The sequence below is a fragment of the Pleurodeles waltl genome, chromosome 4_2 (genome assembly GCF_031143425.1).
Source record: "Pleurodeles waltl isolate 20211129_DDA chromosome 4_2, aPleWal1.hap1.20221129, whole genome shotgun sequence".
Classification (NCBI taxonomy): domain Eukaryota; kingdom Metazoa; phylum Chordata; class Amphibia; order Caudata; family Salamandridae; genus Pleurodeles; species Pleurodeles waltl.
Window position 1 is genome coordinate 137244970 of NC_090443.1, and position 23115 is coordinate 137268084.

The window sequence follows — 23115 nt, forward strand, 5'->3', positions numbered from 1 at the left end:
CGCTGATTGAGCTGTCCTAGAGACAGAGGCATGGGCCCGCTGGGTGGGAGCTGTGCTGGTGTCGGCAGAGGGGGTCGGGTCTGGTGTGGCCTGTGGCTGCCTGAGGGGAACCGACTGCCCAGAGGTCCCCGATGGTCCGGGCTGGTCATCAGGTTCACTGTCGACAGAGCTGCTATCCTCAGTGTGGGCCTGTTCCGGTGGTGGGATGGACACTTCTGGACCCTCCTGGCTGGTGTGTTGTCTTTCGGGTCCTGCATGGGGTAAGAGAGTTTGGTTATTGTTTCTGTGTGTGCAATAGCATGCGTGTTGTGGGTGCCCTTGTCCCCCAGTGCAGGCATTCCCTGGAGGGAGGTGTTGTGAGGGTATTTATTGGGGGGGAGGGGTTAGTGCAGTGGTCATGCTTAGGTGATGGGTGCCCATGATTTGTGTTGGCATGCAGGAGTTGGTGTTGGGATGGGTGGGTTGTGCTGGTGAGACATTGTCAGGGAGGATGTGTGCTGGGGGGTTGGGGGTGAGGGTGGGGGTGTGGGTTGGCATGCTGGTGGGGTGGGGGGGATATAGTAGTTGAGATTGGACTTACCAGAGTCCATTCCTCCGGCTACTCCTGCGAGGCCCTGAGGATGCAGGATGGTCAAGACCTCTTGCTCCCACGATGTAAATTCGGGAGGGGTGGGTGGGGGTCCGCCGCCAGTCTTCTGGACCGCGATGTTGTGCCTGGAGACCATCGATCGGACCTTCCCCCGTATGTCGTTCCATCTTTTGCGGATGTCCTCCCTATTCCTGGGATGCTGTCCCACCGCGTTGACCCTGTCCACGATCCGCTGCCATAGCTCCGCCTTCCTGGCTATACTGGTGTGCTGCACCTGCGAGCCGAAGAGCTGGGGTTCCACTCTTAGGATTTCCTCCACCATGACCCGGAGTTCTTGGTCCGAAAAGCGTGGGTGCCTTTGGGGTGCCATGGGGTGGTGTGGGTGAGGTGTGGGGTGGTGTATGTGATGAGGAGTGTGTTGGTGAGTGGTGCTTTGTGCTACTATGTGGTGTGTGTGATGGTGTAGTGTGCCTCAGTGTGTCTTGCTATGGATTGTCTGCTGTGTCTCTCTCTCCTTCTCTCAGTAATTAGGGTCGCAGGGGTTTGTGGGTGATGTGGGTGTGTGTTTTATAGTTGGTTGATTGTGTGGGAGTGGTGTGTGTATGTGTATCAGGTGTGTGTATTTCAAATTGTCCAATGTGGCTGTGTTTTGGTGATGTGTGTGTATTCTGACCGCGGCGGTGTGTACCGCCAATGAAATACCGCGTTTGAATGACCGCTGTGTGGATTCGTGGGTCGTAATGGCATGGGCGTATTTCTGTTGGCGTGACGGTGGAGGTTTGGTCATCTCCAGTTTATCGCTGCCCGCCGATGTGGCGGGCTGCAGAGGAGGACGGATTTTTGGAGGTTTGGCCGTTGTGGGTCAGAATGACCGTGGCGGTTGACCGTGGCCGCGGCGGTGTTATGGCGGTCTTATGACCGGCGGTAAGGGCATTTTACCGCCGAGGTCAGAATGACCCCCCATGTCTCTCCCCAGCAGAGAATCGGCTTCCTCCATAATGCACAGACTGTGTGTTTCATTATTCCACATAAAGGTAATGTGGAAAAGGTACCCCCATTTGTACCTGATCCCTTTTTCCTGAAGGAGGATGGTAAGGGGGTGGAGGGCACCCCGTCTTTGCAGCATGATGATGGAAAGGTCCTGATAGAGTCCCACCTTGGTGCCCTCGAAGTCGACAAGGTTCCTGTCTCTCATCGCCGCCATAATGGCCTCTTTCTGTTGGAAATAATGTAGACAGGAGAGAATATCTTCTGGTTGACCCAATGTACGGGCAGGCCGACCCGTCCTCTGAGTGTGGTCAATGACGACCTCCTGGTCAGTGAGGTGGAAGGCAGCGTACATAATCTGCCAGTTTCCAGGCATCAGCTTGAAGCGGGACACCCTTGATGCATATATTGCATCTCTGTGACCTGTTCTCAAGGTCCTCCAGTTGGTAGTTCAGGTCCGCCATTTTGTCCTTGAGACTAAGAAGCGTGTGTCTGTGCTCCTTCAGCTCCTCATCCTGCGAATCTCGTGACTGTTCCAAGGAGTCCACCCTCTGTTCCAATTCGCTAACATTTCTCCTGGTATCCTTAACATCGGCTGCGAGTTCCTGCTTCAGGTTTGCTATGTCATCCGAATGGGCGCAGAATAAGCTCTTGAGGAACTGCTGAGTGACCGGGGTATCCGCTGTTGGGGCATCCCCCAGGAAGCCATTAGACGGATCGATCACCCTGCCCAGCCCGTTCTCCGCCCGGTCTCATTTCTTGCCGGCCGGCTATGTGAACATGTCTTTTATGATTGAATCCTTTCCGGATGGGTGTGCCTTTGATATGTTGGACAAGGGGTCAGCTGAAGTCCTGCAGGCCAGACAAGAGAGGCACAGCTGTCTGACCCCTGGTCCGGGAGTCCCACTTGGCCCAAACCAGCAAGTTACACCCTACAGAGAGCCCCGGCCAATTCCCCCTCGACGGGGGACCCCTCTCGAGGGTGTCTCTCCAGATGTGCGCTGCAGGGTGAGTCAGATCTGGAAAAGCACTGGTGCCCCCCTGCCTGAGGCACGTGGCCATAAAGCAATGAGGGGAACTTAGTACCAGCCTGCCAGGGGTGGCGGGCAAGTCTGGTGAATCCACTGCAGCCTGCACTCTCCTCCGGGGGACGCCACGCATTCGCCTCTGATCTCTTCTCCAGTTAGTGCGTGGGGTGCATTCCCTTGGGCCAGTGTGCTTAAATCAATCACAGCAGGGCCCTGCAACTACCAGCCCAGGCGTCCCCGCTGTCTCTCTCCAGGTTAGGGTCCAGAGTCCTCTCGCTCCTCCAGGCAACTTTTAATGCTGCTGTAATTCAGAGGAGGGGGCCGAAACAGACCCCACCAATGCTCCAGCTCTGTGCTGCCTCTGGGTCTGTGCCCACCACAGATCTGGGTTACCCAGTGGTCGTGTTGACTCACAAAGGCACTTCACTTCCTCTGCTGGGATGACGGAGGCAGGAAGCAGCGCTCCTCTTCATTGCCTGAGCCCAGCCACTGGGTCGCCCGTCCAGAGCTAGCCTGTTGCTCAGGGCCGCAGCTGGGCCCAAACACACCCGTCAGGGCCCAGCTGCGGCCATCTTCTTGCCCTGGGGCAGCTGGTCATGCGTGCAAGGTGTCCTCTATGCAGGACGGACCCCAACTGGTCGATCTGAGCAAGAGGTGGAAAACTCAGGACAGCTCAAGTCTCTTGGGGCCTCTTCCTCCTCTCCACTTGTCTCGGAACTGGGCTATTAAGCTCTGCAATAAGGAGGCGTGCCTCTCATCGGGCCCGCAAGCGCTGCGTGTCCCGCTATGGCCTACCCGCAACCGTCATCTTGTCACTCCCCGTGTGCCTCACCTCACGGGTCAGACATCATTCCGGACCAAAGATCCGCCGAAGTGCCACTCCTACGCCCCCCTTCACCCTTTCATTATGGTCAGCTGCTGGGAGGACACAGCGAGAGCTGCTCTGAAAGCCAGGAATGCTGCTATTGTGAGCCAATGCGGCATAACTCCACACCAACGTGTCCTATCTGGGCGCCATCTTGGGCACGCCCCCCCAATCATTCACTTTTAACATATAGGCCCTCATTACGACCCTGGCGGATGTCGGTATTTTGGAGGAAAGTACTGCCAACAGTCTGGCAGTACTCCTCCCCAAAATATGACATTGGCGGTTTGGCTCAAGCCAAACCGTCAATGTACCACTCCGACCTGCCAGGGTGGTAACAGCCGCCAGGCTAGAGACTTTAGTCTCCAGCCAGGCGGCCGTCACTGTCCCACCCACTGGATTATGACCCCGCCTACCACCATGGTTTTCACGGCTTCCTTACCGCCACGAAAACCATGGCGTAGGCACTATCAGTGACAAGGAATTCCTTTCCTGTCACTGATAGGGGTCTCCCCCACCCCATCCCCAGAGTCCTCCACCACCCTCCTCCTCCCACTCCAGAACCCCCCCACGACAGACATGCACATTCACGCACCATCATACACATGCATACACACACTCATACCCACATTCACCCACGCATGCATACATCCGTTCATACACACTTACATACATGCAAGCACCCACGCATTCACACAACACAACATACACGCACACTCACAACCATGCATGCACAAACGCATTCCGCATGCCACACACCCGCATGCACGCTCACAAAAACATACACCCCCCCCTCCCCCCACACATACAACATCACCCATCCCTCTCCCCTGTCGGAGCACCCTACTTACCTGATTGCAGGGGGTCCTCCAGCAGGAGATGGGACGGGGCGCTACTGTCCGCAGCAGCGTCCGCCAGCAGAACACCGCCAGGCCGTATCATGTGTCTTGATACCGTCTGTGGCGGTCTACTGACACCGGCAGCAGCTCCACCTTACTGCCATTCGCCGCCATGGCCACAGCCTGGAATTCCGCCATCCTTCTGCAGGTAGCTGCGGCGACGGTCTTTTGGCGGCCGTCGCTCGGCGGTAGGCGGTCAATATCGCCGTTGTCATAATGAGGGCCAGAATGTCTACAAGTATGAATAAGATGTGATTCCTCAAGGTCTGATGTAAATTTCCGGTACATTGATTTCCATACTTGTATGATGTATTGTGCCTCTGTGTGTGTGATGACAAGCTCGCTGACATCCTACAGTGAGGTGAGTAGCTTTATAAAAGAATTAAATAAAATAAATCAGTACGTTCCATTTAAATCAAAGTTTGGCTAATTACAGTGCAATTACAGTGCAAGCCCTTCTTTTACATAAAGTGTTGAACAAAGTTAAAAAAGCTGCCTCCAAGTCTTAGTTTGTCATAAGTATATAAGTATGTGTGAAGGAGTAAACGGTGTGCTTTTATTTGCTTCGATTGCATTGGCTCCCCATGGCTCACAGCCAGGATGATACTCAAACACAAAGAGGGTTGATGGACCTTTTCATCAAGCCTTTGTTTTGGGCCCGGCTGGAACCTTAATTCAGAAAGCCCCCTTGCTGTCTACAGATTACTGTTCCAAATGGAATGCAGACAACGTGCGGGCACTGCTGAGCTGTGTCCCTGTGTCGGAAAATGACACCAGCACAAATTGAGCACGTTTCGGTGGGTCTTCTGGATCCCAGATCTGGCCCAGGAATAGCTGTCGGAACCAGGGTCTTGCTGGTTCCCCCTCCTTTCCAGCACTGCCTCAGATGGTGCAGTTCATTAGCAGCTCATTTCAGAAGCGTGGAAATTCCACACAACGCATTTGCCTTATCTGTGTAATAAAACAAATGACGGTACAAGGAGTATTCGTTTTGGGACACATGGGCCACCGTCATTACATCATCTCAAAATGGATCTTGAGAGCCCGCAGCATAATGTGGTTGAAGAGGTTCACGCCCGAAAAAGTGGTGAAAAAACCGGTACAGTATTGGCAGATATTAAAGACCAAAGTGCATTTCTTGGCATTGTCTACATTATTGTTGTTATTTAACCCATGGAATATTTAGAAAATTAGTTGACTAATGCTCCCTTTTAAGCGCATTGGGCCAGGAATAGTGGTTGAACCTGAGTCAGTTATTTTATTGGATTGCTGTAGGCCATCCGCTCGTAATTTCCGTGAAACGTTTGATACGTCATACATTACAAAACACCTTAGGTCAGAGACATTAGTTATAGTGCTAATTTACAGGCATTTTAGGTCGGTATTAGCCAAGACATTTTGATTTGATTAAAAATATATACATAAAAGAGTTACTTGACTTTTTTACAACTCTCCTCATCCATTTGTCTGTTCTCATCCATTCACATTTGCCTTCCATCTACTAGAGCATACAGTATAGGGAAGTTGGTCAGCCCTCTTCAGCCACTGGCTACCTTTAATATAAGTGATGGCATTCTTTGATGTCGCATGCAGAGACAAAGAAGCTCTCTTAATGCTAGTGGCTACTATCGAAATGAATACTTTTTGAGACTAAAAACATATTTTTAATTTTAGGCATTGTTTAATATTGCGGACAGATTGACAAGCTCCACCAAAAATATTTGTAATAAAAGTAATAACGAAACAAGACAAGCATTGTCAGAGCCAATAGGACTGACTTTGACTAAAGACTGGCAGCCAACACAAGACAAATCGGCTTTGCCAATGATTGGTTGGAATGGAACACTGACAAAAACAGAATATAACTTAAAAACAATTTTACATGCTTAGTGGGGATCCCCAAGTAAGGTTTTTTGACATGTGGATAAATGAAGCATTTTAAGAACCTTCCATTTCGGCCACTGCTGGAAACAAACTAGTTGACCCTGAGACCTCTCCATTGTTGACAGTTGGCTTCATGGAGAGAAGGTACAGGGGAACTTTAGAAGAGATTTAGGCCCTCATTCTGACCCTGGCGGTCTTTGACCGCCGGGGCGGAGGACCGCGGGAGCACCGCCGACAGGCCGGCGGTGCTACAATGGGGATTCCGACCGCGGCGGTAAAGCCGCGGTCGGACCGGCACCACTGGCGGGCTCCCGCCAGTGTACCGCCGCCCCATTGAATCCTCCACGGCGGCGCAGCTTGCTGCACCGCCGCGGGGATTCCGACCCCCCCTACCGCCATCCAGATCCCGGCGGTCCGACCGCTGGGATCCGGATGGCGGTAGGGGGGGGTCGCGGGGCCCCTGGGGGCCCCTGCAGTGCCCATGCCACTGGCATGGGCATTGCAGGGGCCCCCGTAAGAGGGCCCCTACATGTATTTCACTGTCTGCTGCGCAGACAGTGAAATACGCGACGGGTGCAACTGCACCCGTCGCACAGCTTCCACTCCACCGGCTCGATTCCGAGCCGGCTTCATCGTGGAAGCCTCTTTCCCGCTGGGCTGGCGGGCGGTCTGAAGGCGACCGCCCGCCAGGCCAGCGGGAAAGTCAGAATTACCGCCGCGGTCTTTCGACCGCGGAACGGTAATCTGACGGCGGGACTTTGGCGGGCGGCCTCCGCCGCCCGCCAAGGTCAGAATGAGGGCCTTAGTCTGTAGGGTGTATTCTTGTTTACTATGCTATGTTGTGACCCTTTCCTCATGAACATTTAATGGACCTTGGCGCGTCCGTGGGTGGGACAGGACAGATGCCTGAGTAATTGAAATATCAGTCTGGTCATTGGTGGCTTATTAAGCCACACTGGCATTTTTATGATTTACGTATAGGGTGACCACCTGGCATCGAGGCAAATTCTGGACAGGACTGTAAAAAATAATTCAGGACAAAGGGTCAAAATTCAGGACCCAAATTCAGGACGAAGGGTCAAAATTCAGGACAAAAATTCAACAACAAATGTCAGTTTTACAGACACATCCAAGAGAGGCCATATCCTATTACTTATCAGTGAATTTGTTTAGTCTTTTTTACATAACACTATTCATTCACTGTCGTCTTTTTGTGATTTCCTCCTGCTATGCAAAATTCTGGTGTGACATTACATCATCCTTGTTCAGTAGTAAATTAAGGCCCTTCAGCACTGTGTCAAGGCCTTCACCCCTACCTTAATCTACCCAATCTTTCTTGGAGAGAAAGCAACAGCAACATTTTGATTATGTTTCTTAAAATTTTAAAACCTCTGCAAACAATTTGGGAAACGTTAAGGTAAGTAACCTTATGCTAGTTTAAACAAGTTGAACAAAAACATCTCGCTCACCTGAACCTCCAATGGACTTTTGACCTAAAAAAATGAATGAGACAGAGGAGATGGTGTGGGCGACAGTCTCCCACCTAATGTCAGGATGTGAGGTACCCACAACTTGTCTGTAGTCTCACAGCACTAGAGTGTATGTCCTGGTCTCTACATTTATCTCAGAACTGGGAGCCCAGACAACCAATCGAAAATAATAAAATAGGAGGATGTAATTGAGATCAGATGGTAGACCCACAGCAACTGATTCAAAGGGTTGTTGCTAAGAACTGGATAAATAAGTAAGAAAAGAACAAGGTGGGACAATTCCTAAAATCAGGAAGATGGGTCCACCAAGAGTATCAGAAGGTATTGCGTACCTGAGGAGTTGTCTCTGCAGTGAGGAGAGAAGAGGCACAGTCAAGTAGTTGAACAAGAAGCACCTACCCACAATGGCAAACAGTTCTGGTGCCATGGTCTGCTGTTTGTGCTTGTGAAGGCTTAGCATTGGCCAGACCACTTGCAAGGTTGTGCAAGGCAATCGCCCACTCTGTCCATGTCTTAAAATTATTTTGCAACTGCGCAAAAGCCAAACCAGTGATCCGGCTTATCCCTAAGTGTCAAAGTACTCAGAGAATCTTCAAAATATTTGGGATATAAATTGCACAAACAAAATGTAAGAACATGAGAAAGATGTAAAATGTAATTAGTGTTTCTTTAACATACAGTACTGTTTTCCCCTTCACATATAATTAGACCTCAGATTTAACTGGGAACCAGTTACCTTTCAATACATAGGGATTAATATCTACCATTTCCCCGATGGTTTGCAGGATGGAAGTCTCGGCAGAGCGACACGGTCCCTCTGAGCCCAGTTTGCTTTTTGGTCTTCGCCTCTGCTTTATGTAGTTGGCCATGTAGTACTAATGAAGATGGTGTGCTACTCTGATTATGGTATTATTTTCCAAACCTTCCCCTGCTCAATCCTCATTCCTTCCTTGGACACGCCACACATCAGATTTGGTTGCTGAGGTGCCGTCAGGTAGCTCCTTCCACTCTAAAGCTACTTGTGACTGCGGGAGGATTAGGCCTTCCGGACTTAAAAATGCTATTATTTTGCTGCACAGGTCCAACGGGTGGCTCACTGGCTGTCTGCCCGCCCCCTGCATGAGATGGGGTTTGTCCATAAAGACTTTATAGAGGGCTTATTGCACTGCTCATTGTTTCCTATTGACCATTCTATGGAACACCATCTGGGGTTATCATGCACAGCTTTCTCGTGCCTTGCTAGAACCTGTAAACTCACTGGCACAAAGAAACCCTGGGCTCTTGCACTACCTTTGTTAGGCCTTACCACTCGCAAAGTATGGCTGCGCTCAGAGCAACTCCATTGGTGGCATGCTGCAGGAATCTTAAAGTTGGGGGTTTGTTTCTGGATGGCGAGCTACTAGATTTCCAAACCCTTGTGGCAGACTACCTTCTTCACCCGGGTCAACACCTTACTTACAAACACCTTAAACACTCATTAAATGCCCTATTTCATATCTGCCACCTAGCACTAACCCTACATGATGTGCCCCAGGAGCTCTCCACCATAGGGACTGGTGGCAAACTAATAAGATGGGTTTACAGAGCTGTCCTGCAACTTAGGGACAACTCCATGTCTTCTCGTCATACTACCTGAGAGATTGATGTGGCCAAACCCCTGCAAGATACGAACTGGACTAAAATACTGGACTTCCCCACAAAATATCCCACAACTGTCACTTAAAGTACATTCATAGAGCTTCCTTTGGGAATGCATTTCGTCCTTTGCTTGCCATTGACTTTGTGGTTTGTAACTCACATTTTGTTGCTTTCAATTTGCTCTCTTTATTTGTTTAGGCTGTCCAGCTTGAGTTTGTCCCTTTCTTTGCCCAAACCTTATTTACAGTATCCTTCTGTGTGCTCCCTTTCTGTAAACAGGACTGTAAATCTTGTTCTTATCTAATCACATTTGCTGTGCATTCAAAGAACAAGGGAAAATGTCAGGCTCTGTCTTTGGTGGGAGCTTGGTGTTTACTTTTCTTTTTCTGACTTCAAAGTGAGAGGATTTATGTAACAATCTTGATGGCTACTGGGTGTAGGAAAGAACAGTATTTAAATGAACTGTGCAAGGATTTCAGAATATATCAGAATCAGGAACACACATAAGACACATTTTTGTTAATTCTGAACTTGGCTGGAAAAACATACCTTAATATAATTTAAACCAAATCATTACACCAGGTGATACAATTTCCACACATCGTCTGTGCACTCTAGAGTTTTATTAGAAAAACTGTATGTCCGTGCAAATGTAAAGGTCATTTAAATCAAAAACGTATTATCTGTAATGGCAGTGTCTAACTACACCATGCATACTCCACTCCACTCTAATCTGCACCTGTCCACACCTCTGCATCCTACTCTGCACCACTCCACTTTACACCACTCCAATTCACTGCACTCTGGGACACTGCACTGTACTCCACTCTGAACCACACCACTCCATGCCACTCCACTACAAGCCACTTCACGCTATGCCTGTCTACTCTGTATCACTCTACTCTATGCCAATGCACTTTACGCCTCTCAACACCATTCCAGTCTAGTTCACATCAATCTACTCAGCACAACTCCACTCTATGCCACTCTGCAACACTGCACTATACACCACTGCACTCCATGCCAATACAATCTATGCTAGTGTACACTCTATTCTAATGCACTTTGCTTTGTAACATTCAACTCTATGTCCCTGCACTCTACACCAGTACCACCACATTCTATGCCACAACACTGTCCATCACTTTACTCTATTCCATTACACTCTATGCCACTGGACTGTACCCTGCACCTCCCCACTTTATGCCACTGCACTCTACACCACTCTACTCTGTACTTCTGCATTCTACGCCAACAACCTCTACGCCACTGTAGTCTATGGCACTCTACTCTGCATCATTCCACTCTATGCCACTGCAATCTACAGCACTATATTCTACTCTGCACTGCACCACCCTACGCTACTCTACTCTGCACCAGTCTGCACCACTGCACTCTATGCCACTCAAGTCTACTCTGCACTCTATGCCACTGCACTACACACCACTCTACACTACTGTGTGTGCTACCACTCTATTGTACGCCACTCTACTCTACTGTACTCTATGCCACTATACTCTGCCCCACACCACTCTATCCCACTGCACTCTAAACCACTGCACTCTATGCCAATGCACTCTAAACAACTGCACTGTACGCCACTGCACTCTACTCTGCACCTCTGTACTCTATGCCACTGCTCTCTATGCCACTCTACTCTACTCTACACCACAGCACGGTCACATTCTACTCTGCAACACTGCACTCTATGCCACTGCACTCTACAGCACTATACTCTACTCTGCACTGCACCATTCTAAGCTACTGTACTTCTCTCCACTGTACCCCACTGCACTCTATGCCACTCAAGTCTACTCTGCACTGTACGCCACTGCACTATACACCACTTCACCACACACTATGCCACTCTATTGTACACCACTCTATGCCACTGCACTTTATGCCACTCTACTCTGCATCACTCCACTCTGCACCACTCCACTCAACTATAAACCAGTCTAATCCATGCCTCTGCATTCTATGACACTGCAGTGTATGCCGCTGAATTCTATGGACCAGAGGCTCTGCTCCATGGACGTCAATTCACCAAAATGCCAGGGATAGCTGGCAGTGACATCACATGCCCTTTGACATTTCCTTCCCTTTTACTCTCTCACATACACACACACACATGCGCTTATATATAACACACACATTCACACTCACCTGCAAGCACGCACACAACATACATTTAAAAGCATTTTTTTAACTCATCTCAGGTACTAGGCAAGGTCATGTTCCGGCTAATTGTACTTCATTTTGTATTACACTAATAGTGAATAATGTGATATTATTCACTATTAGTGCAATAAAAAAAAACACCTGAAAACAGGAGAGTGGAGCACCAACCGAGTTCCCCCGTGGTCCTGGCACAGATTTTGCCACCTCTGAAACCAGGGGTCACGAAGGCAGTGCCATGGGTCTCAAGGAGCAAACCATGGGTCGCAGCTGCAACCCCTGGAGACCCCTAAATGATGTCTATGCTGCTCACTGCTTTGCAAAGGCAAGAGTCTGTTCCTACTCGGATGGCTAAGTATGCAACACCTATGGACAGATGACTTTTGCTCAGAGAGCGCCCTGTTTGAAACTAAGGCCAGATTTAAGAAAAGTGGCACTACATTAAATGTATCGCCACTTTTCTAGCTGCCCCTTGTGCCCCCCTACCGATACCATGTGTGTGCTGTATTTAAAACATGGCGCACCATGGCTCAGAGTAGGGGGTAATAGATGCAGAAACAAGAGCATCAGAATTTCTGATGCTATTGATGCACTGTTCAGGGTTAGCGCCAACATTTTGGTGCTAGCCCTGAACAGCACATAGGGGCCCATTGAAAACAATGGCATGCCCCCTTTTAACGCCTGCTCTGAGCAGGTGTTAAAAATGATGCAAAGAAATCTCTTAGATTTCTTTGTGCCATTTTTTCAGCCCCCCAACAGGGAAACTCATCCTTTGCATACCTCATACCTGGCGGAGGCATAAAGTAGTGCAAAGGGTTACACTTGCGCCCCTTTGTAAATTTGGCGCAGCGATTTTGGCCTCCATGGGCCACATTAGCGTCACAAAAAATGATGCAAGGAGGCGCCTGGAGCTCTTAATTATGCCCGTAAATTTGGCACAGCTCTCTCACTCCTCATCTTTAATTGTCTATTTATAGAAAATGTGGAAGTAATGGGAGGAAGGTGGGGGGAGCTGGATTAAGGCGTACCATGGGAAAATAAAACAGACACGGACGCCAGCGGCATTTACAAAAAGTACAAAAGTTCACAAAGACACTTTCTTTGGACCTAAATCCTAGGGAGACCATCAGAGAGCTCCACAGCCCCTCTAGAGATCAGCGACCTTGGCGTGGGACCCGCTCCTAGATGCTGAAGCCTGGTCCTTCCTATAAAGGGAGGAACCAGCAGCCTTCTCATACAAGCTCTGATACGCCGCTCGATGACCAACCCTTCATGTAAGCCCCCTCCTAATTCAATATTCCCTTTCCATTGCAAACTCCTGCCCTTAATGCTGCATACCTGTCACCCTAACTCTTGCTTTTTACCTCTCCTTATGGGATGTGATTGGTGGATAGGGCTGAGATTCTGATTGGCTGTTGGATCTAGGGCTGTGATTGGTGGATAGGGCTGAGATTCTGATTGGCTGTTGGTTCTAGGGCTGTGATTGGTGGATAGGGCTGAGATTCTGATTGGCTGTTGGTTCTAGGGCTGTGATTGGTGGATAGGGCTGAGATTCTGATTGGCTGTTGTATCTAGGGCTGTGATTGGTGGATAGGGCTGAGTTTCTGATTGGCTGTTGTATCTAGGGCTGTGATTGGTGGATAGGGCTGAGTTTCTGATTGCCTGTTGGATCTAGGGCTGTGATTTGTGGATAGGCCTGATATTCTGATTGGCTGTTGGTTCTAGGGCTGTGATTGGTGGATAGGGCTAAGATTCTGATTGGCTGTTGGATCTAGGGCTGTAATACGTGGATAGGGCTGGGATTCTGATTGCCTGTTGGATCTAGGGCTGTGATTGGTGGATAGGGCTGAGATTCTGATTGTCTGTTGGTTCTAGGGCTGTGATTGGTAGATAGGGCTGAGATTCTGATTGGCTGTTGGATCTAGGGCTGTGATAGGTGGATAGGGCTGGGATTCTGATTGGCTGTTGCATCTAGGGCTGTGATTGGTGGATAGGGCTGAGTTTCTGATTGCCTGTTGGATCTAGGGCTGTGATTTGTGGATAGGGCTGAGATTCTGATTGGCTGTTGGTTCTAGGGCTGTGATTGGTGGATAGAGCTGAGATTCTGATTGGCTGTTGGATCTAGGGCTGTGATAGGTTGATTAGGGCTGGGATTCTGATTGCCTGTTGGATCTAGGGCTGTGATTGGTGGATAGGGCTGAGATTCTGATTGGCTGTTGGTTGTAGGGCTGTGATTGGTAGATAGGGCTGAGATTCTGATTGGCTGTTGGATCTAGGGCTGTGATAGGTGGATAGGGCTGGGATTCTGATTGGCTGCTGGTTTTTTAGGGCTGGGGGCTGTGATTGGTGGTCAGAAATAGGGCTATGACTGGTGATTAGGGCTGGGTCTCCCATTAGTTGGCTAAATCAGGGTCTAAAATCGGATTGGCTAGGGTTAGGGCCAGCTTCTTATTGGCCGTTAGGGCTATAAAAGGCCAGGATTTCAGGGCGTCTCAGCCCGGGCGTCGAGGCAAAGAGCGGAGAGGATAAGCGCAGTTGTCTGTTTGGGCCTGTTCGGGACAGGTAGGGACTAGGGACTAGGGCCAGAAATGCTGCCCAATTCACATATGGCCAGGAATGGTTTCATCCCCTACACATCCCTCAACATACAATCACATATTCTACAAGGGCATCCAAACCATGCATCACAAACTGACCACAGACAGATGTCATTGCCCCACCACCCAACACAATACCATACATACAACACATATACACATACCCCCCACAACTACTAGAGTCAAACACCTTCATTCTCACAGCAAACACTACTCTGTCCCCTCCCACTAACACTACCTGCCACCACCCACACAATACAAAACTACAACGTACATTTCTCTCAGCTTCAGTTTCCCAGATACACACTCTCTGCTGATATTAACCAACAACACTATCCACTGTTCGCTCCACACAGACCACCTGTCATCATAACAATGCCCAAACCCTGCATTCAAACACATCATCTACAAACACTCTTCCCCTCTCCTCACCAATTACACACAACCATACAATCCCCACATTTCACTCCACCACACATATTACCCCTTCCGGTCATCTCAACAAATACTTACTTCCCTGACACACACCCATCACATCTTACACACTTCATACATTCACCTCCAAAACACATCAACACCCCATCTAACACTCAAATTCCACTTAGCAACACTAACTCACATACAAATCCCTCACCAAAAACAACTACACCAATAGCCCCTCTCATTATTCCACAAAAACAATACCGACCACTAACATCAGCACATCCAAACAACACAACCTTACATTACACTCATCATCATACCCACTCCCACCCCCAGGACTACACAAAGGATACAATTTCCATCCTATCTCCACCCCTACCCTCCCAACCTTCACAAACACCTACCTCAAGCACCCCATCCCAGCAACTTTCTTTCACTCGCCTCTCCTCCATTGCACAATTTAGAGCCTTACATCATGATCCACATGCTCCTCCACCACCCCTAACCCATACTCCATCCACACTAAACAAACGCAAACAAAATAAAAAACATGCCACTCACAGCAACCTTGCATCCCCTTGTCTGTTACATAATAACACTACCCTACAAAAAACACTACACTCCTCATGGCTCTCTCAGCCACCAAGTCCACCACCCACACACACAGACCCAACAAAATGCCTCCTTAACCTGCTGGAAGAGGAACACTACATTGAAAAGCAAAACTATTGTGAGCCTCAAACAGATATCACAACTAGCAACACTCCTGCTTCAAGCTCACCTTACAATACTTACACTTCGACTAAACAAAACAACACTACCACTAACACACCTTATCTAAACTGCCAGCTCATAAATGCTCGATCACTCTCAAAAAACAAGCACCACATCTACGACCTGCTCACAGACACACAACCTGACTTACTATTCATTACAGAATCCTGGTTGGGAGATGACATGGCACAAGTGTTGCACGAAGCCCTTCCTCCGGGCTATCAAACCATCACACAAAACCGTATAGGCAAGAGAGGAGGTGAACTAGCTATTATATTCAAACAAGCAATAAACCTCAGTAAAACAGACAACATCTCCATACAAGATAGTGAAGCCCTCCTTACCAGATGCCACCCTACTCCAACTTCCTCCTGTAACTTTCTCCTCCTTTACAGACCTCCACCTAACAACTCCACTTTCCCTGATGCTTTTCTTGACACAGTCTCAAACCTTATTACACTATACTCCAATCTATGCATTCTTGGGGATCTAAACATTTGGTTTGACAAACCCAATATGCCCCGTCCAAAAGCTATCACCACTGGCCTACTCGCATTGAACCTACATCAGATTGTACACAATCCCACACACATCGCTGGTCACATCCTAGATGTCATTTTTGCTAAGCCTGAACTCATTACTATTCATAGCATCACACCAACCACCTGGTCAGACCACCATATGATAACTTTCCGACATACAACTCCACAAATCAACGCACCCCACAACTACTTACATACATACACCTATCGAGCATGGAGCAAACTCAATTTGGACCACTTAGAAACACAAATAACAGCAAACACAGATCTAGATACTATTAATTCTGGACCAAAACTTTATGAGTGGCTACAGGAAGCTTTTGATGTCCTAACACCACTCAGAAAAACTAAACACGACAAAAGAAAACCAACACCTTGGAGAAACACAGAACTTAACAAGATAAAGCAAAAAATCAGAAAGTTGCAGCGGACCTGGCTCAAAACAAACAACAGTCAAGACAAACTGCAGCTACACAAACTTAACAGGATATACAAATCATCAATCAAAAAAACTAAAAAAAGATACTACTCCGACAGAATTGAAAATGCTCAATCTACAACCAAGGAACTTTACAAAATTCTCAATGAATTTCGAAAACCCACATGCATGGAAAGAAGTCATCCCACCTCTCAAGATTTCACAAACAAATTGGCAACTCACTACACAACCAAGGCAGACACACTGGACTCCTATTTAAAACATAAGAAAACCATCAGCACCAACCCCTTTACTAAAATACCCTCTAAGAATAAACCACCCCAACCTCTACAGTCCTTCAAACAAATATCCCAGGATGAATTTATGGATTTGGTCAAAGCAAGCAGACCTTCTGGTTGCCCTTCTGACCCTTGCCCACCACAAATCTTCAAGAACATCCTGCTATCTACTTCTGCTGCCACACCTGTAAGAAGAATCATCAACAACTCTTTAACTTCAGGAACTTTTCCTGCAGACCTGAAAAAGGCATACATACGACCATTATTAAAAAAAATAAAAACTAGACCCGCAAGAGCCAAACAACTACAGACCAATCACAAATGGACCTTTCCTGGGCAAATTGATAGAAAGAGCAGCATTCGCCCAGATGTCACAATTCATTGAAGACAATTCTATACTTTCTGACTTCCAGACTGGCTTCCGCCCAGGAAGAAGCACTGAATCGGCACTCATGGCCACCTGGGACGATCTTAAAAACACAGTCGACCAAAATGGAGTTGCTGCACTACTTCTCTTGGACCTCTCAGCTGCCTTTGATACGGTTGACCATGACACCCTAACTCAAAGACTCCACGAAGCCGGCATACAAGGGATTGCTCTCGACTGGATTACTTCCTATCTCCAAAAAAGAGCAAATATCATCCACTCGCCCCCCTTCTCGTCCGAACCCTACCTCACAAAAGCAGGGGTCCCCCAAGGGTCAATCATCTCACCTTTGCTTTTCAACATCTACATGTTATCTTTACCAGAACTGATCAATGATTTCCATCTCACATGCTACAACTATGCAGATGACACACAAATACTACTTAAATTAGAAGACCCCAAAAACATTGAAAACTCACAAATCTCCAGTTGCCTCAGAGCCGTTGATCAGTGGATGACCTGGAGCCATCTCAAACTAAACACCTCCAAAACAGAAATACTCATATGTGGTGACTGGAAACATTATGACCCTCTGTGCGTCTGGCCTGACAATCTCGGACCACATCCTCAATTATCCAAGGAAGTTAAAAACCTAGGAATCACCATGGATTCCAAGCTAACTATGAATGCCCAAGTAGACAAATTAGCACGCACAAGCTTCATCACCTTAAAGACTTTACGACGCATCTTCCCCCACCTCGGATTTCCACACAAGGTGCAAGCTACTATATCGCTTGTACTATCCAAACTGGATTATGCCAATAGCCTCTACCATGGATCATCTCTATCTGTTATGAAAAAACTACAACGTATCCAGAATTCGGCAGCCAGGCTACTACTGCATATAAAGCCGCAAGCCCACATCTCTCCTGCCTTGAGAGCACTACACTGGTTACCCGTTGCCAGAAGATGCACTTTCAAGCTGCTTTGTATCACCCACAAAGCTATACATGGAACAGGACCGCTTTTTATCAGAAAGAAAATTACCAAATACATCCAACAAAGAACCCTCCGCTCAAGACTGGCACCCCGCCTTAGAACACCACCATACAAGAAAAAGACTATAGGTGGTACATCCTTCTCCGTCCAAGCTGCCAAACTATGGAATTCATTACCCCCAACTATAAGAGCCACAGATAACTTTCTGGTCTTCAGAAAACTACTGAAGAGTTGGCTCGTTCCTTCATAACCACCTTTTTCCAAACAACTATGAACTGCATATGTCTATGTGGATAAATATTTTTTTCAGATTATTTGTGTATTTCTATTTATTTATAGTTTCTTTAGAAAATATGTATTGCTTCTGTCATAACAATAAAATAAACACACACTTTTTAAACCTGTCTGACTAAGTATTTTTTTTACCCATGATTCTAATTATGTATTGTATATGCATATGTGTATATATATAAATGTGTATGTATGTGTATATGTTGTTTCTGTGCTTGGCATGTTCGTGGATCATTGCATGGCATTATCACACTTATCTACTCATCACTCTTATATCATGTCTCTATCAAACTATCCTCCATTCTCACTCTGACTCACCCCTTCTACCACTGTCATCTCCTAAATATCTCTGCCTAAGCTCTTCCCTCCACCTCCACATCTAACTCACCAAACCTCACTCTACCTCTGTGACCTCCCACACAACCCTGTAAAGACAGGTAATGGTGCGGGAAAACAGTCTAAAAACGTACCCTTGTAAAAAAAATTACAAAAAAAACACGTTTGCAGGGATACTGCTTACAAATCTTACATGGCAATGATGAAAAAAAGTTAATGCTCCTGCTTGGGCATTAGGAGATGATACAAAATGTTCGCTTTAGCACCAGTGGCCTTTTAGGGAGAGGTATAGTTATTGTTTTGTCTGCAAAATAATGCTCAATGGTACATAGCACCCAATCCCGCCTTTTTATCCTGCTTGCCTTTTGTTATGCAGAAAAATCATGGGGACGCTTCACTCATGGGAAGGGGTGCGAACGTGACCTTTTGTTGGACAAAGGATGGGGGGGAAGTATTTGAGGTGGCTTTGACCTCAGCAGCGCCACCAGTTGCTTGAGTAAATGTAGTCCTCATTTCAAGCCAGAGCAATTTATATGTGTTGTCTTGCCTTAAAAAACACAATAAAACAATACATGGGGCGTTGTGGTATTTTCTCTTTCTTGTGTTCATATCCTACTATGGATCTTCCAGAATTTTGAAGGCAGCGGCGAGTCCCATGTGAAATTGCACAAACAGCATATGAATAGACAAACAACGACTAGCAGTTGATCGCCCACCCCCAGGTTGATCCAATTCATAAAACAGAACGTGAAATAACCTGAATAAGTCAATTAGAACTTGCCTGAGGCTGGGCAGCGGGGAAGGCGTTATGAAGAGATTCTTAAACCTGTATTGTGTGAAGCTGGACAGATCACTCGTAATGCCCATGTCTTTGTTGTGGAGTTTCAATTAGGATGCAGGTTCTGCGTTTACCTCCGATTCAGGTGGTGCGTTGTTGATGCGCAGAAGCATGAGGACATCTCCACAAAGACGCACTAGTAACAATCACATTGCCAAAGGCACACAAGGTTGTTGGAGACGTTTCCCCCATGACCCATCACATAGCCTTAGTGTACAATATAAACAGGGCGTATAAAACATGCTAGGTAACGCTTACTGACTTACTCGTAGAAAATACTCCGGTTTGGGTAGGCCATGATGCTCATTTTACAGAAACTAAACCTCAACAGGAAGCACTTACAAATACAAATATAAACGTAGCCGGTGCCCCAGTTAAAGCTCAGCTTCTGGAAAGGACAAGCCACCGTAACTCTTGGGCTTGGCAAAGATAAAGCAAGGCTGTGCGCTTAGAGATTCTATAGCAGAAAAAGATCTAGAATCCTTCCTGGAGGGGAATTGATGATGTACTGGGGCGTAATCTGTATCTGACTGTGACGCGCGGTTTCTACCTTCCTCTCCTGGAGACACAGAGTAGAAGGTTCTCCCTTTATAAAGCACCTGTAAGCTCCGCCCGCTGAGCCACGCCCCGTCCACCCTCGTAGTAGGCAAAGGAATTCCCGCCTTTTACCAGGATGATGGACAGCTTTCCGAAACGACCCCACTGCGTTTACCTCCGATTTCAGGTGGTGCGTTGTTGATGCGCAGAAGCACGAGGACATCTCCACAAAGACGCACTAATAACAATAAAATTGCTAAAGGCACACAAGGTTGCTGGAGACGTTTTCACTGTGGTCCATCACGTAGCTTTAGTGTACAATATAAACGGTGCATATAAAACATGCTAGGTAACGCTTACTGACTTACTCGTAGAAAATACTCCGGTTTGGTAGGCCATGATGCTCATTTTACAGAGACTGAACTTCAACAGGAAGCACTTACAAATATAGACGTAGCAGGTGCCCCAGTTGAAGCTCAGCTTCTGGAAAGGACAAGCCATCCTAACTCCTGGGCTTGGCAAAGATAAAGCAAGTCTGCGCGCTCAGAGATCCCATAGCAGGAAAAGATTTAGATTCCTTCCTGGAGGTGAATTGATCATGTACTGGAGCGTAATCCGTATCTGACTTGAATAGCGGGTTCTATCTTCCTCTCCTGGAGAAACTGAGTAGAAGGTTCTGCCTTTATAAGTCACCTGTAAGATCTGCCCGGTGAGCCACGCCCCGTCCACCCTCGTAGTAGGCAAAGGAATTCCCGCCTTTTACCAGGATGATGGACAGCTTTCCGAAACGACCCCACTGCGTTTACCGCCGATTTCAGGTGGTACGTTGTTGATGCGCAGAAGCACGAGGACATCTCCACAAAGATGCACTAGTAACAATAACATTGCCAAAGGCACACAAGGCTGCTGGAGACGTTTCCCCCATGACCCATCACGTAGCCCTAGTGTACAATATAAACAGGGCGTATAAAACATGCTAGGTTACGCTTACTGACTTACTCGTAGAAAATACTCCGGTTGGGTATGCCATGATGCTCTTTTTACAGAAACTAAACCTCAAAGGAAGCACTTACAAATATAAACGTAGCAGGTGCCCCAGTTGAAGCTCAGCTTCTTGAAAGGACAAGCCACCGTAACTCTTGGGCTTGGCAAAGATAAAGCAAGGCTGTGCGCTCAGAGATTCCATAGAAGAAAACGATCTAGAATCCTTCCTGGAGGTGAATTGGTGATGTACTGGAGCGTAATCTGTATCTGACTGTGACGCGCGGTTTCTATCTTCCTCTCCTGGAGACACAGAGTAGAAGGTTCTCCCTTTATAAAGGACCTGTAAGCTCCGCCTGCTGAGCCACGCCCCGTCCACCCTCGTAGTAGGCAAAGGAATTCCCGCCTTTTACCAGGATGATGGACAGCTTTCCGAAACGACCCCACTGCGTTTACCTCCGATTTCAGGTGGTGCATTGTTGATGCACAGAAGCACGAGAACATCTCCACAAAGACGCACTAATAACAATAAAATTGCCAAAGGCACACAAGGTTGCTGGAGACGTTTTCACCATGGTCCATCACGTGGCTTTAGTGTACAATATAAACGGTGCATATAAAACATGCTAGGTAACGCTTACTGACTTACTCGTAGAAAATACTCCGGTTGTGTAGGCCATGATGCTAATTTTACAGAAACTAAACCTCAAAGGAAGCACTTACAAATATAAACGTAGCAGGTGCCCCAGTTGAAGCTCAGCTTCTGGAAAGGACAAGCAACCCTAACTCTTGGGATTGGCAAAGTTAAAGCAAGGCTGTGCGCTCAGAGATTCCATAGCAGAAAAGATCTAGAATCCTTCCTGGGGGGGGAATTGATGATGTACTGGAGCGTAATCTGTATCTGACTGTGACGCGCGGGTGCTATTGTCCTCTCCTGGAGCCACGCCCCGTCCACCCTCGAAGTAGGCAAAGGAATTCCCGCTTTTACCAGGTTGATGGACAGCTTTCCAAAACGACCCCACTGCGTTTACCGCCGATTCAGGTGGTGCGTTGTTGATGCGCAGAAGCACGAGGGCATCTCTACAAAGACGCACTAGTAACAATCACATTGCCAAGGACACACAGGGTTGCTGGAGACGTTTTTCACCGTGGTCCATTCACGTAGCTTTAGTGTACAATATAAACGGTGCATATAAAACATGCTAGGTAACGCTTACTGACTTACTGGTAGAAAATTCTCCGGTTGAGTATGCCATGATGCTCATTTTACAGAAACTAAACCTCAACAGGAAGAACTTACAAATATAAACGTAGCAGGTGCCCCAGTTGAAGCTCAGCTTCTGGAAAGGACAAGCCGCCCTAACTCCTGGGCTTGGCAAAGATAAAGCAAGGCTGTGCGCTCAAAGATTCCATAGCAGAAAAAGATCTAGAATCCTTCCTGGAGGTGAATTGATGGTTTACTGGAGCATAATCTGTATCTGACTTAAATAGCGGGTTCTATCTTCCTCTCCTGGAGAAACAGAGTAGAAGGTTCTCCCTTTATAAGTCACCTGTAAGCTCCGCCCGGTGAGCCACGCCCCGTCCACCCTCGTAGTAGGCAAAGGAATTCCCGCCTTTTACCAGGATGATGGACAGCTTTCCATAACGACCCCACTGCGTTTACCTCCGTATCAGGTGGTGCGTTGTTGATGCGCAGAAGCATGAGGACATCTCCACAAAGACGCACTAGTAACAATCATATTGCCAAAGGCACACAAGGTTGTTGGAGACGTTTCCCCCATGACCCATCACGTAGCCTTAGTGTACAATATAAACAGGGAATATAAAACATGATAGGTAAACGCTTACTGACTTACTCGTAGAAAATATTCCGGTAGGGTAGGCCATGATGCTCATTTTGCAGAAACTAAACCTCAACAGGAAGCACTTACAAATATAAACGTAGCAGGTACCCCAGTTGAAGCTCAGCTTCTGGAAAGGACAAGCCACCCTAACTCTTGGGCTTGGCAAAGATAAAGGAAGGCTCTGCGCTCAGAGATTCCATAGCAGAAAAAATCTAGAATCCTTCCTGGAGGTGAATTGATGATGTACTGGAGCGTAATCCGTATAAGACTGTGACGAGCGGATTCTATCTTCCTCTACTGGAGACACAGAG